The sequence below is a fragment of the Rhinopithecus bieti genome, unplaced genomic scaffold (genome assembly GCF_001698545.2).
Source record: "Rhinopithecus bieti isolate Rb0 unplaced genomic scaffold, ASM169854v2 scaffold_40368, whole genome shotgun sequence".
In the NCBI taxonomy this organism is placed as follows: Eukaryota; Metazoa; Chordata; class Mammalia; order Primates; family Cercopithecidae; genus Rhinopithecus; species Rhinopithecus bieti.
In genome coordinates this window covers 3,155,843-3,171,091 of record NW_016817546.1, presented here as the reverse complement: position 1 = coordinate 3,171,091, position 15,249 = coordinate 3,155,843, and the positions used below count along the sequence as shown (strand labels likewise).

General features: G+C 60.0%; 1 protein-coding gene across 1 annotated transcript in view; it reads right to left on the bottom strand.

Annotated features, from left to right (window-relative positions):
• Positions 1-11,085, bottom strand: part of PLEKHG5 (pleckstrin homology and RhoGEF domain containing G5) — a 47,370-nt gene extending 36,285 nt beyond the window's left edge. The window contains exon 1 of the mRNA XM_017856070.1: positions 11,068-11,085. The gene's annotated coding sequence lies outside the window, so the exon portion shown is untranslated. The remainder of the gene's footprint in view (positions 1-11,067) is intronic.
• Positions 11,086-15,249: the final 4,164 nt, after the last annotated feature.

Sequence of the window (15,249 nt, the reverse complement as noted above, 5' to 3'; positions counted from 1 at the left end):
GAACCGCGGAGGCCCCGCCTCGGGGGGCGGGGACGGGAGAGCTGCCGGGCCTCGGCGCCGACGGTGTCACCCCTCCCTCCTCGGCTCCCCAGCCCCTGCGCGCTGCGGTCCGGAGGCTGCCTCCACCTCCCGCAGGGCGGCTCAGGAAGCGCGCACGGCTCTGGCCTGGAGGGTGCCATCCACGCGGAGGGTGCCTGTCCACAGGAATGCAGGTCCGGACCCCGGAGAGCCCCCACCCCAGCCCAGAATCGCTGTCTCCGAGGTCAGTTTCCATGGCAACACGGAGGCTGCCCCGCGCAGGGTGGGGGCTGTCACTGGGAGAGACTCGCCTGCCACTGCTCTTGCTGCATCTTCTCTGCTGGTTCACAGTTTTAAACTTTATTGAAGTGCAAACGCGGACAGGGAAGTGCACCTGTCCTGCGAGCACAGCTCAACATATTTTCGGGAAACTTTCACAAAATAACCTGCGCCCAGACCGAGCGGCAGAGCGTCGCCACCCAGCCCCCAGTCCCCGCCACCTCCCTCGTGTCAGCCGGTTCCCCCAAGGGCACCGTCGCCGTGACTTCCAACACACTGATTTGTCTGCCCGGTCCTGTACTTTATGTAAATGGAATCAGGAGATAGCAAACCCTTTGGGCTATAGAAGCAGCCTCAGAGAGGTGACCAAGAGTCTGCGGGGGCTCAGTGCTCCTGAGCCTGCCTCTGGACCCCCATCCCACCCTGCGCACTGGTGCCAGGAGGCATTGGGCTGACAAGACCTAGGTATAGAAGATGCAGCTTCCAGCGGGGCCAGGCCCCTCTCCCAAAGGCTAAGGGTGGGTTTCCCTGACCCCTTCACTGGAGGACCTCTCAGCTGGAGCCTCCCTGCATGGACTCCTTACATGGGTTGGGCCCTGGGACCCACAGGTGACCAGAAACTGGTCCCTGCCCCAAGGACTCCTGGCACAGTGAAGTAGCATGGATCCCAGGTTTCCTGAGCTCTCTGGATATGATCATTCAGCAAACACACTAAAGATCCTGTGAAGGTCCCCATGAGCCAAGCTCTAAGCTGGGTGCTGGGAACCCATTGGTGACCCTGACAAGCCTTGGGGAGCTCACAGGGGGCCTGGTGGGCAGGGCAGCCCTTTGGGGAGCAGCACATCTGCATGGCCCTGGGGAGGGGGCTCTCGAAGAGGGGCTGCCACAGGCATCCCGGGGCCTCCAGGCTGAGAGGGAAGCAGCTGCCCAGGGCCCTGGGCCTCCTCAGTGCACAGCCCACAGGAACTCTCAGGACCCTCAGGCCCGGCCCAACCTCACCTCCACACCGTGCTCATTTTCCTCTCCGAGTCTCTGCTCTCAGCCATCCAAGGGGCCAGTGATGCCCATCCTGCCTCTAGGCTGGAGGTGGAGGCAACCGAGGCAGGAGATGGCCCTGTGAGGACTGTGACCAGGTCCCTGCCTGCTGGGAGGAAGCTGACTTGAGGGTGGAATGGGGTTCGGGGCTCTTGTCTGCCATGACTCCAGCAGGTCCTCCTCTGCCATCTGCGTTTCCACGGGGACCTGGAGCCCTCAGCCAGCTTTGGGGGAGTTTCCCATGCACCCAGCCTGGGACTTCTCCAGCTGAGCAGGACAATATCTGCTGTCCACCCGGAAAGTTTCCAGGCCCCTACGTTCTCAAAACTCTGGGCCTGGGGTCAGATTCTCACACCCTTTGCCCCAGGGCCTCTGGATTGTAGCCCCATATTCTGAAGGCTCCGGGCCATGTCTTCTACCACTGGGTCTGCCTCACCAGCTTCCTAGATCCCCCCATGACTGCTCAGGTCACAGCCACCATCGGGCCTGACTATCCTGTGGCCTCTATGCCACTTGGGTTCTGGAATTCCTTGTGCTTTGCCTGGTACTTCCTGGCACTGGGGTCTACCTGCCTGAACTCTCCGGTCTCTGACCCCAGGTCTCAGCAGGCTCCAGGTGCTCACCCTGCCTTCTAGACCCTACACTCCTGACCCCCTGGTCCTGGCTCCCCTGGGAGGTGATTCCCTCTGTGCTCTGCTCTAAAGCTGCAACTTCCTGCATTGCATAGGCGAGCTCCTCTCTCCTAGAGACTGCAGACACGAAGAAAAATCTATCAGGACCCCGGTAGCTCTCAGGGCCCAGAGAGGGGCCTGTGGGGCTTGGGGGTGGGGTCAGGACAAGTAGTCTCCACCACAGGCCTGTCATGAGCTCTCCTGCAGGTCACCTATCCCCATCTACAGCCTTTGAGGAAAGGGTGGGCCTGGCAAGGGGGACATATTGTATCAGGTGATACCATACCCTGGACATAGTTTAATTTAATTTAAAATTTATTTTTTGAGACAGGGTCTTGCTCTGTTATCTAGGCTGGAGTGTAGTGTTGTGATCATGGCTCACTGCAGCCTCGACCTCCTGGGCACAAGTGATCCTCCCACATCAGCCAACCGAGTAGCTGGGACCACGGGTGCACACCACCGTACCTGGCTAACTTTTTAATTTTTTTATAGCAAAGGAGGTCTCACTACGTTTCCCAGGCTGGTCTCGAACTCCTGGCCTCAAGGGATCCTCCTGCCGTGGCCTCTTAAAGTGCTGAGATTAGAGTTGTTGAGCCATCTACACAGCCTGGCTCAGCCAGTCAGATTTGCTCTCCTGAGACTGTGAATTGAGGCAGGCCTGGGAAGGAAACATGGTTCCGACCCCCTTCCTGACAGGAGCTCACAGGCAGGACTCCTGGTGGGCCCTGGAGCCTTGAGTCCATTGAGAGTCAGTCCAAATGGGTACGATGCCCCAATATCGTTGGGGAGCAAGAACAAGGGGAGCAGCCACTCAGTGGAGATCACCCCAGAGCAGACAGGGCAGGAGAAGGCAGCTTTGTGAGAGTGGGCAGCTCCGGGGGGCAGCCTTCTCTGCCTGCCCTGGGCTTCCCTGGGGAGCCCTGCCTCTTTGTAGCAACCCCTCTTATGTGGAACAGCCTGAGCAGTGTCTGCTCCTCGACCTCAGCCTGACCCTAGGCAGACCTGGAACCCTGAACTTCCCCCTCCCCTCGGCAAACCTGGAACCCTGAACCTCCCCATCCATGCAGACCTGGAACCCTGAACCTCCTCCTCCATGCAGACCTGGAACCCTGAACCTCCCTGTCCAGGCAGACCTGGAACCCTGAACCTACCCTCCATGCAGACCTGGAACCCTGAACCTCCTCCTCCAGGCAGACCTGGAATCTTGAACTCCCCCCTCCGCTAAGCAGACCTGGAACCCTGAACTCCCGCCACTGTGTGCCAGACTCTGCCTCCCCAGGTCTGCAACAGCCCAGCTGCCCTCCTGGCTCCCCCACCCACCGTCCCAGGGAGAGCCAGAACCATTAGCCAGGCAGAGGAGCCCACTCGCCAGTTCTCCCCCAACCCTGTCTCAGTCACAGGAGGCCACTTTGGCTTTGTCCTGACCATGATCTCTACCAAAACCGGGCCTCGGGACGCGGGCAGAGCGGCCGGCAGACATGTTTTGTTTGGCTGAGCACAGGGTTTTGAAAGAATTTAAATTGGTTGCCAACTTTGAAAAGTCAGAGATTTCACATAAAAATCCATATTTTTGGCTTCTCTTGACAAACCAGAGGAGCCTGTCAGCTCTGGACCCATGTTCTGGATGGCTCCAGCTCCCAAGTTGTGTCTGCCTCAGATCAGCACAAATGCTTCCAGCCTCCACAGTCCCCACCATTCCCTGTCGCCTCACCCCAGACCCCTCACTCTGCTGCTTGCCGGACACAACTGATCTGATCCCAGCCCAGCCCTTCTTGGTTCTATTCCTTTGCCCTCCCCCAGCATCCTCCCATCGCTGTCTGCTGCCGTCCTGTCTACTCTTAAGGCCCAAGCTGAAGGCTGCTGCCTTCAGGAAGGCCTCCCTATTGTCAGATATCCAGTTCCAGGTGAATGTGTCCCTGCTGGACTCCCACTGTCTTGAGCCTTTGAACCAACAGTTCCCCATTAGACGGCTTCAGGAGCGACACACAGTAACCACAGCTCTCACTTGCCAAGCACCTGCTGGGAACTCTGCTGTCCATAGACGGTGTCATTTCACCGTCTAACTCTGCAGAGGAATGATCATTGTCCCCATTTCACAGATGAGGAAACTGAGGCTTGGAGGGTAGAGAGATTTGCCCAAGGTTACAAAAGTAATGAGAGTAACGAGGCTGTGAGTGTGTAAGCCTCCAAGCCTGCATTCCTAACCACCAGGCTACAGTACAGTGCTCTCCTGCAGCCTGACACAATCAGCTGTCTGGAAAACATGAATTGGTCCCTCATCATGACATGAGTGTCCCCTTTCCCCACGGGCCCCAGGATGACACAAGTGCACAGAAAACCACCTCGTTCTCATCTTCTCCAGGGAAGCCCCTCACCTTTGAACCCTCCACTCCAATGAACACTTCTGTCTCAAGCAAACAGGACCTCCCTGCCCACCACCTCCCAACCACAGGCCTGGCCATGCAAAGGCTGCCCGGCTCAGGAAGCAGCTGTGGCCTTGAATGTCCCCTCCCACATGAGCCCCACCCTCCTGGGCGCTCGTCCATGCCTGGGCAGCTGCTGCAGGCCATGCTGGGGCTGGACTTCTTGTCCGCAGCACCTGGGGAAGGGCAAGATTTGTCCTCAACCTGGCCAAACGCCAGAGGGGCATGTCCTGGGTAAATGGCTGCTGGTCCCAGGACATCCGCCACTCCCTATGCAGGACACTGATTGGAGCGTCACAGGAGGTCTGGGAAGGAAATGTGTTTCTGATCCCCTTCCCAAAGCGACATGGGGCACCTTGGGGGCAGGACAGTGAAGTGGCGACTCAGCTGCAGGGAGGGGCATGGACCATGGCCAGGACACTGCTTCTGCCTACAGCCCAGAACTACCGCTGGCGTAGTCCCCAGGGACCAGAGAGCTGCACATCGTCCTACCCACCCACACTGCTCGAGCTCAGTAAGAAGAAGTGGGAGGACACATTCAGGATTCCTTCCTGGGGCCCGATAAACTGTCCACACAGCTCTGCACACAGGCCTGGGGCCAGCCGGCCACTTCCTCTCGCTGAGGCTGCTGTGGGTGCCTGCCCATCTGCCCACCGTGGGCTTCCTCCAGAGGTTCCTCAGAGGAACCGAGAGTGACCAAGGGCGGAACAGGAGCAGGGCTGCAGAAATGGCTATGAGATCCCGATTCCCGACAGTCACGCTCCAAGCACAGTCCCACCCCCATCACAGGCTGGGCTGGCATCGGCCCACTGTGCATGGGCCCCGGCCAGGGTCTGGCTGGCACAGAGGACAGAGCCCACACAGACAGCCGCGTGCCCAGGCTCACCCACCCAGCCGCCTCAGCTCACGCATGAGATCTGTTCACGTGCTGTGAGCCAGCCGCTGTGTGCAGCTCCCTGGGGCCTCTCTGCCGGCTCCGAGGAGAGCTGGGGCACGCACACGTCGGTGAGCAGGTCTCAGTTCTGGTGCTCAGGCTGAGGGTGTGTGTGGTGTATCTGGGTGTCACTACTTGGGATCTCAAAGGCTTCACCACCCCTCACCAGGATAAAGGGGATTCCAAGAATGGCCCTGACTCAGACAATGGGCATGGATATTCCAAGAGCCTGGGTTTAAAGAGCTCTTGAGGCCAGGCATGGTGGCTCATATCCATAATCCCAACACTTTGGGAAGTCAAGGCAGAAGGATCATTTGAGCCTAGATTTTCAAGACCAGCCTGGGCAACATAGAGAGACCCCATTTCTACAAAAAAAGTTTAAAAATCAGGAAGGCAGGGTGGTGTGCGCCTGCAGTCCCAGCTGCAGATGTGACTCCTGCATCTGAGCTGTGAGGGCATCCCAGGGGGAGGGACCAGCAGGATGACTGAGATGTAGAAAACAATTAAGAGAGCCCAAGGAGGGCCTGCCTCTGCAGACGGGCGAGCAGCCCCACTTTGCCCCACCCCGCCCAGGGGAGCGCAGTCTGAGTGGGGGCAAGGGGTGGGACACAGCTCCCATTGGTTGGCCCTGCTGGCTTGGGGCTGGGGTGGCTAAACGACCTGGGGCAAGTCTCTGGCTCTGTTGGGTCCTGTAGCTCCGTACCTGTCTCAGGTAGGCAGGAAGCTGCCGGGTGAAGAAATAGAGCAGCCTGCTCCCCATCCCACCCTCCAACTCCATTACAGTGCCCAGCTGAGGGTGGAGGGGAGTTTGCCCCCCAACACCAGCTGCCACGCTCCTCCCCACCCCACCCCCACATCCCGTGCTGCCTCCTGCATCCCCACTGCCTCCATTAGCTGGGCAGCTGGGCCGCCCCTCTCACGTCCTCAGGCCCTCCCTGCCTCCTGCACACACCCTGATGGTGCCTGGAGCTGCTGGGGCCTGTGGGACCCTGTACCTGTCTCTCCCAACAAGCAGCCACATTCCCCTTCCTCCACAGTGGGGAGCTGGTCACAGGTAGGGACACCTGGCCTTCATGCCCACCCAGCGTCATCCTCTCTTCTGGGAGCAGCACCTCTCTCTTTTTTTTTTTTCTTGAGACAGAGTCTCGCTCTGTCGCCAGGCTAGAGTGCTATGGTGCAATCTTGGCTCACTGCAACCTCCAACTCCCTGGTTCAAGGGATTCTCTTGCCTCCACCTCCCAAGCACCTCCCTTTTCAAAACCCATCTCTGTATGGTCTGCGGGCTCCCTCCTGCCTCCCAAGGTGAACCCCAGACTGAACCGTCACTCTCCCTGCCTCTGGCTTCAGGGAAGGACCATGCCAGGCTAGGGAGACTCATCCAGGACAGGCTCCTGCTCCCTGGGCTTGTGGCCTGGGGGAGGCCAGCACCTGGGCCCGAGGATGAGGCTAATGGAGAAGAGAACTCAGGCCCAGGCCCTGGCCCCAGACAGTTCCACAGTGCTGGGAGCTGGAGATCGGCACTGTGGTGGCTTCTGCGGACAGGACTCAAGTTTCTGTCACTGCACCGAAGCACCCTGACAGAGCCAGGTCCCCAGCCCACAGTGCCGAGCAGCTGAGCTGAGCTGACAGAATGGGCACCCGACAGCCAGCACAGTTGCGCCCTGCCTCTGCCACCGCTGTTTGAAGTCTCCCTGTGTGTCATCCCCATTAGTGCTCTCAGCCCCTCCAACGACCCCCAAGGCATCATTATTCCCATTCACAGTTCCCCGGCCTCTCACCCCCAGGAGCAGCCCAACATCCTACCCCTCTAAAGACAGGCCATGGGGCTCAGCGTCCCCGAGAGCTCGTCCTGCCTCTTCAGGGGTTTAATCTCCCTGTACCTCTGTTTCCTCATCTGTAAAATGGGGACAAAAGGAGAAATGACCCAGGTACTGGGGCCTGGAACATGAATGTTCCAGAACATCTCATTACACCACCCAGCCCTGAGAAAACGTCATGGCCTGATCTTGGGGGCGGGGGGAGAGCAGAGGCAGAGGCCAGGCCTGAAGCCCAGCCAGGCCAGCTCTGGAGGAAGGACAGCCTCCTCGGCTGCTTGCCTGCCCTCTGGCCCCCAGGGTCCTGATTTGCGGGCCCCTCTCCTGCACCAGCAGCAGCTCTCGGGAGTGGCTCTGGACCCCACACCTCTGTGGAGCGAGTGACCATCAGCAGCATATGTGTGTGAATGGGCCGCAGGCCCTGGCTGGGCAGGCCCAGTGCCAGAGCCTGAGGAAAGTCCTCCCGGGAGGTGGGCTCGCACCTACCCCCGAGGTCCTCGATGATGTCCAGGGTGGAGCTCCACGAGAAACGCTCCACCGTCCCCAGCTCCAGCTCGGCCAGGTCGCTGGGCAGGGCCGCCAGCTCGTAGGTGCCCCGCTTCCTCCAGTAGAGAAACATGCTGAGGCCAGGGGAGGCCACCCCGCCTGGCCTGCGTCCTCGGAGGCTGGGTGGCCTGGACACGGGACGCAGAGTACAGGGGCGCAGGGGGCTGCAGGGACCACTGGGGCTGGCCTCGGCTGGCAGGCGTGCCCTCCCTGGGAAGGGGAGCATTCTGGGAGCGGCTGGGGGCCTCGGAGCTGACCAATGGCCAGGGCCCCGGCCCCACACAAAGCGCCTTTCTTCCCCTCCTACAGACATTTTACAAATTTCGTCTTCCCGGCCCCCTCGGAGCCCCCGCCGAGGAGACGGGCTGGCCTTCTGGGGACGACAGAGGCCCGGAAAAGAGTGCGATTGTTTCGTGGTCTCTTTGCTAAGATAAGTTTTCAGAGAAGAAAAATGTGCTGCCCGGGGAGCAATTCCAGCTCCCCACCCCTGACCTGTGACCCCTCTCCCAGCCCTAGCAGGACCCTGCAGGATTTCTCAGTGAGGAATAGAAGCACCTGTAGGGAGGCCGTGGGCTGCCCCTAGAGATGTTTCCTGGTCCTGACTGGACCCTCCCCAGGAAGCTCAAGGCATGTCCCCACCTCCACTGAGCCGACGCCCCCAGAGGCTCCCCAGAGGGGCAGGAGCTATGGGCCAGGCCTCACCCTCAGCCTGCTGTGAGGTCCGGGCTCTGCTTTCTGGGCTCCCTTTCGGGGCTGGCCACACTTCACCAGGCTGCCTCCTCCTTCAGATCATGTCGCCTACACCAATGGCAGCCCAGGCATAGAGCCCTAGGCAGCTGAGCCTCTGGCATCCTTAGGGGAGCCTCGTTGCTCCCAAGCGGCGGGTGGAGTTGGAGGAAGTCAGAGGGCTGCAGACCTTTCACAGAAAGAACCATGAGAAGAAGGAAAAGCTAGCGGACAGGCGGGGAAATGAAAAGCCACTGTCAGGTCAGGCGCGGTGGCTCAAGCCTGTAATCCAGCACTTTGGGAGGCCGAGACGGGCGGATCACGAGGTCAGGAGATCGAGACCATCCTGGCTAATACGGTGAAACCCCGTCTCTACTAAAATACAAAAAAAAAAAAACTAGCCGGGCGAGGTGGCGGGCGCCTGTAGTCCCAGCTACTCCGGAGGCTGAGGCAGGAGAATGGTGTAAACCCGGGAGGTGGAGCTTGCAGTGAACAGAGATCTGGCCACTGCACTCCAGCTCGGGCGACAGAGCAAGACTCCGTCTCAAAAAAAAAAAAAGAAAAGCCACTGTCAGTTGATTCCAGAGTGTTGTCAAGATTGCAAAATGTTCAAGCTAGAAAATAACAACTCAAAGCCTATGGCGGCCCTCCTGTGGAGAGACCTCTGCCATGGCAGCCACGTGACCTGTGCCCCAGCAGGGTCACTGTGGCTTTCCCTGCGTGGGTGGGCACTTCCTCCATGGCACAGATGAGGAAGCTGAGGCTCAGCTCACAAGGAATGGAACTTGGATTTGACCCCAAGACTGTCTAGCTTCAAAGCCAATGTGGGGACCTGAACAAGCAGCTGGGGGAGAAGGTGGGGTGACCAGAGGGCCATGGGGCAGCCCTTCGGAAATCCAGACTTAAACGCGGCCAAGGGCAGCTTGCACTGGGCTCCTGAGCCAGGCTCTGCTGAGCCGCCTCTGTCTTACCCCACCTGTGCCCCCCACAGCCTGCCAGGTCTGAAGGAGCAGAGCTGTGGGCAGAGCTGTGGGCAGAGCTGTGGGCAGAGCCAGGGCAGAGCTGGCTTCCCTACCAGACCAGATGCCTGGCAACAGAGACCCAAGGCCCAGGCAGAGGGAGCTGGCAGCAGAAGGCTCTGTTTCTGGAGGGCAGGGGGGTGGAGGGGTCACCCCAGGGCTGTGGCGGGGGGGCTGGGGTGGCCATCCAGGCAGCCTGCACACCCCCAGCTGAGGGCTAAGGTGCCAAGAGGCGGTTTGAATAATTCGAACCATATGCCTGCCTGGCCGGCCCCTCCCCCGCCAGCACGGGGCCAGGCAGGACAAACGCAGGCCCTTGGCCTTCATCGCTGGCACCCACACGACCTGGGCCTGAGGCCACGGGAGCTGGGGGTGTCCCTGGCTTGTGTTCATGTGGCAAGTGGCCAGCCTGGGGGTGTCAGACTGAGGCTTAGGGAATAGGACCAGCCATGGCCTGGCCAGCCATCTCTGTCTCAGATCCACCATAGCAGAGGCCACGGCCAGTGGGGTGGGTCCTGGAGCCTTTACCCAGCCCCGGCCCCTCTTTGTCTGGGCTTGGTGGGAGCCACACCTGGTTATTATTTCAGGACAGCCAACCCCAGAGCATCCCCGCCCAGGCGCGGCAGAGACTCCTTCCTACCCTCAACTGTAGGCTGAGCACAAGGGGATGCCTTCGCTGCAGCGGCCACCTGGGGAGGCCCCACTCCCAGGCATCCATTTGGGGCTCAGAGGCTGAACCCTCCTGAGGGGCTGCAGTCCTGGATGCCAAGAGGAGGAGGCCAGGCTCCACCCTCCATCCTGACCACAGGGAGCATCATCCTCTGCGTTCCCTCTGTCTCCAAATGTGCCTCCTGCCTCCCACCTCCCACCTTCGCTTGTGCTGGTCCCGCTGCCCAGCTGTCCTCCTCTGTCTCCCACACTCCTTCCATACAAGGCTAGAGGGTCCCCCACCCAGCCTCCCGATGCAGGAAGGCAGAGGCAGCCCCAGTGGGTCAGGGGAGGCCCCCCAGGTCAGTGAAGCAGACCCCCACAGTCCTCGAGGGTGCAGCGCCAGCCTCTCTCTCTGAGGCAGCAGCTGTCCAAGGCAGGTGGACACACCTGGGCCTTTTCCTAGGGTCTGGGGGAAACCAGGAAACAAGACTGACTAGCGATGCTGCTGACAAACACGGGAGTCGCTCCTGGTGCCTTCAGGAACAGCTGTCTGTCTTGCATTCTGCTGTGTGCCCAGCCCCAGGCAGGCACTCCACTTACCATGGCCCAATGCCATACTGAGCAAGCACTATTCATACATCATCTCCAATCTGCATTTCATTCCCAACAGCAGGTGCTACTGTCCCCACCACAGCGATGGAGAAGCTGAGGCCACGGACAGGCACCTTGTCCAGGGCCACACAGAGCTAGGAAGAGGGAGAGCCAGGGCTGAGCCCCAGAGCGGTACTCATACTGCTGGCCACACTGCCCACCCCGCTCTAGGCCTGGCCCTCCTCACCCACCTCTAGCTCCTCTCGAAGTCACTGCTGGGTACAGATGGGGAGCTAGAGGCCCGAGAGAGGCAGGCAGGCCCTCAGCTGGAGGGCTGCTTTCCCACAGCCCCAGACCTACCTCGAGGGACTTGGTTCCCTGGAAGCCTCACGGCCTCTGGACAGGAAGATCCCAGGGGAGCAGAGACAACTGGTTTGTGCCCTCACACGGGCTGCCCCTGGGGCTGGGAGCTGTGGCCCTGGGCAAGGAGACCCCAAGGTTTGCCTCTTGTCCCACCTCTTGTTCCTTCTGTGCTCCAGTGAGCATCCCCTGGCCTGGGGCAGGAACCAGGACAGGCAGAGGGACAGGGGCTAAAGACAAGGGCCGGCTTCATCTGGTTCCTGGCAATGGCCTTGGACATGGGGAGGGGGCAAGTCCTCTGCAAACCACAGCTGTTTCCTTGAGAGCAGAAGTGCCATGTGAGGGAGGACCCAAGTAGGGGCCACCCCTGCAAGGTCTCGCTGAGTAAGGGGCCAAAAGAGGAAGAGAAACAGGTGGCAGGACCCAGCCATCGACCCCCATGCCAGGAAGCCACAGCCACCCAGGAAATGTAGGCCCTGGGGCACTTTTCCTGCCTAAGCTCACAGGCTAGGGGCTCCAAGGGCCCCTGAACATCCTTCCTCCCCTCAACCATCCTGGATGACCCCTTCCCACTGCAGGGTTTTCCCGAGGGCAGCCCCTGCAGGGGAGGGTTTGGTTCAGGGTTAGGCTTCTGCCTCCCAAGCTGGGCAGCCTCGTCCATGACACTTCCCCATATTCCACATCTGTAAAATGGGTTAAGGAGAGAACCCCCCAGGGTGTCATCTCCACAAGACCCTGCACGCACAGGGCTTCGCAGGGAGCCTGGTGCAGGGTGAGTGCTCACCCCAAAGGGATAAAGACTTGGTGGGGGTCCCTGCAACCAACAAGAGGCCCCGTTCCTCCCTGTTCCCAGGCAAGGCCCACCGTGGCTTCTTGTGGAACCCAAGGCTCCAGGGGCAGGTAACCACATTCCTCCCTTCCTCTCCCGGTGTCTGAGGAGGCCTGTCTGGACCCCCAGGGCAGGCGGGGAGGGCCAGCTATGGCATGCAGGGCTGCCATGCCCAGTGCTAGCTACCCAGCTCTCGTGAGAAGCACCCAGGCAGCCATGCTGTGTGTACAGGCTGGGCTGCAGAGCCCCTTTATGTAATCTGGAGAGAATGGGCACTAGCCACTCCCTGTGCCCTCTGGCTCTCCTGTCTCTGTTCTTCTGGCCAGGCCCTCCCCAAACATTCCACCAGGCCAAGTAAAAAGAATAATCTGCCTCTGCCCAGCCAGGCACAGTGGCTCATGCCTGTAATCCCAGCACTTTGGGAGGCCGAGGCAGGTGGATCACGAGGTCAGGGGTTCAGGACCAGCCTAGCCAAGATGATGAAGCCCTGTCTCTACTAAAAATACAAAAATTAGCTGGGAGTGGTGGCAGGTGCCTGTAATCCCAGCTCCTTGGGAGGCTGAGGCAGAGAATTGCTCAGTGAGCTGAGATTGCACCACTGTACTCCAGCCTGGGCGACAGAGTGAGACTCTGTCTCCAAAAAAAAAAAAGAAAGAAAGAAAAAAGAATCAGCCTCTGCCCTCCGGAGGCATGGGCTGAGGACCCTCCAGGGCCAATACCTGATGGTGACCGGGGGTGGGGGCCAGGTGGGGTGGAGGCCAACCTGCCAGCCAGCAAGCAGTGGGCCCAGTGTCAGCACCTGTGGGAGGGGTGAACGGGGCCTGCTGCGGGCAGCACAGACCCTTCCTCCAAATTAAACAATTCTGGGCTGGGCACAGTGGCTCATGCCTACAATCCCAGCACTTTGGGAAGCCAATGCAGGCGGGGATCACTTGAGGTCAGGAGTTTGAGACTAGCTTGGCCAACATGATGACACCCCATCTCTACCAAAATACAAAAATCAGCTAAGTGTGGTGGCAGGTGCCTGCAATCCCAGCTACTCAGGAGGCTGAGGCAGGAGAATCACTTGAACCCGGGAGGCGGAGGTTGTAGTGAGCCGAGATCGTGCCATTGCACTCTAGCCTTGGCGACCTAGTGCAACTGTGTCTTAAAAAAAAAAAAAAGTTAAACAATTCTGAAGGCCAGATGCATGGGTCCAGAGCCCCAGCCCATCTGCCAGTCTATTTGTTTGGAAGATGCTGGTAGAAACCTGGGCCACAACAACCTGGCCCCTGGCCAGCCCGTCCTCGAGCTTCAACCAGGCCTCAGCCTTAGCCCCCAATACCCTCCCCTCCCCACAGTCTCTGATGGGCCCTGTGCCAGCCCTGGGTGCTGTTGGGGTGGGGGATGGACCAAAGGGGACAGGCGCCACCACTGAGGACGGTCACTGACTCCTCCAGCCTCGGTTTCCTCCTCTGTGAAATGGAGACAATCCTAAACCCTTGACTAGGGTGATTAAATGAGGCTGCCTGTATGAAAAGACCCCGCTTGGAGCCTGGAAAGTCTGAGAGAAACGTCTGAAGGCAGCTGGCCGTCACCCAGCAGCTGCCAATGACCACTGCCCCGAGGACAGGAGGGATCTGAGAGGGGTCCCACACAGTCCTGCGCTGCCCAGACAGGTTTTTCTCCAACCCTCAGGGCCCCTAGGGGCTGGGCAGAGGCATGTGAGATGGGGGACTGAGGCAGCAGGGCCACAACAGGGCTCACAGAGCGAGGACCGGGCCAGCAGAGCCATGCAGTGGCTTCACCTCCAGCCCTGGAGTGAGCACTGCAGGCTGCCTGACGACAGCTCCCCCAAGCCAGGCTGCCCCCAGCACCGCAGACAGTGACTGTGTGACTGCCACCATGGCCTGGATAGAGGAAGCGGGAGAGGGTTCTGCTGGCAGGAAGCCCAGGGCCGGACAGGGGAAAGGCCAGGGGAAGCCCGTGCTGCTCTCTTCCCTGTGCTCAGAAACAGACTCCTGCTGGGCCAGGGACCCTCTCAGCCCCCTTTCCCTGGCTGTCCTTACAGCAGAGACACGAGCATCTGCCGGTGCCCTATGTATTATACCAGGACTCTGGATGAATGGCCTTCAAGGTGACATCTCCTTTAATCTGCCCAGTGGCCCTGTGATTAGATCACCGTGACCCTATTTTACAGAGGAAGCAGCGGAAGCTCGAGGTGCCTGGAAACCTGCCATGTCCCCCAGAAGGGACTGGGTGCTGCCGCAGGGTCTCTCCACCACCCTCTGTACCACTGGCTACTCCTTCACAGCCGAGATATTCGAGCTCCACATGCTCTGGGGTTATCCCAAGCTGGATGAGTGGCCCTTCCTGCTCAGCGCCGTTCAGTGCCCCAAGCCCTGAGGCCACGTGAGCTCAGGCGGGCTTCTCCCAGCCCCAGATGTGCCCCCTGACTTGGACCCTGGGAGGCTTCAGGCCTGGACAAACCTCCCTGGCCTTCAAGCCCACTGGGATGGGTCCCTCCCCGGGCCACCCTGAGTGTGTGGGGGGCAGGGAAGCCAGACAGTAGGGCCCTCAGGCCCACCCGGCTTGCCAGCAGGGTGGGAGGCCCAGTCACTGCCCAGCATCTGACCGGACCATCATCACCCACCCAACCACCAGCCGCAGCCTGGGGACAACTGCAGCCCGGGGCAGGCTGACCACAAACCAGCTCCCACGCCATTCTAAGCTCTGCCCCCAGGATGTCTTTCAGTGCCATCAGCCCTGCGCTGGCACAGCCTCAGGCCACCACCGCCCTGCCTCAGCCCCTCCCTGTCTCACTCTTACCCCCTCCAAGCCAGCCTCCAGAACCAGCCGGGCTTCCCAGGTTCAAATCCCAGCTCCAGCTGGCTGTACCATCTCGAACAAGTTGGGCCTCAGCTTCCTCATTTATACAGCGTAGGCCTCCCAGGGTGGCCATAGGGTTGAATGAATTAATCCAGGAGAGTGCCCTCCAAACTCGGGGACAATGGCCAACAATCACAGCAGAAGCACAGAATGTAAGTCGGCAAATGTCACTGCCTTGATTAAAAGCCTGCCCCCAGTGCGGCCACTTAGACCCCGGGGCCCCGCCCACCCACTGTTCCTGGTGGAATTGGTAGCTCCTCCCACCGATGCCTGGATCCTACTGCAGAGCTGCCCTCGCTCCATCTAGCCTGGGAGCCTTTAGAATCCAGACTCTATCGGGGATGCAGGGCCCAGGCCCAGCCTGGCCCAGAGCAGGTGCCAGGGAAATGCTTGTTGATTTGAACTAGAATCAATTTGCAATCAACCGTCTCTCACCAGGGCTGACTTCCAAATACCTCAAGGCTTGGTCCAGCTGGGCTCCGCCT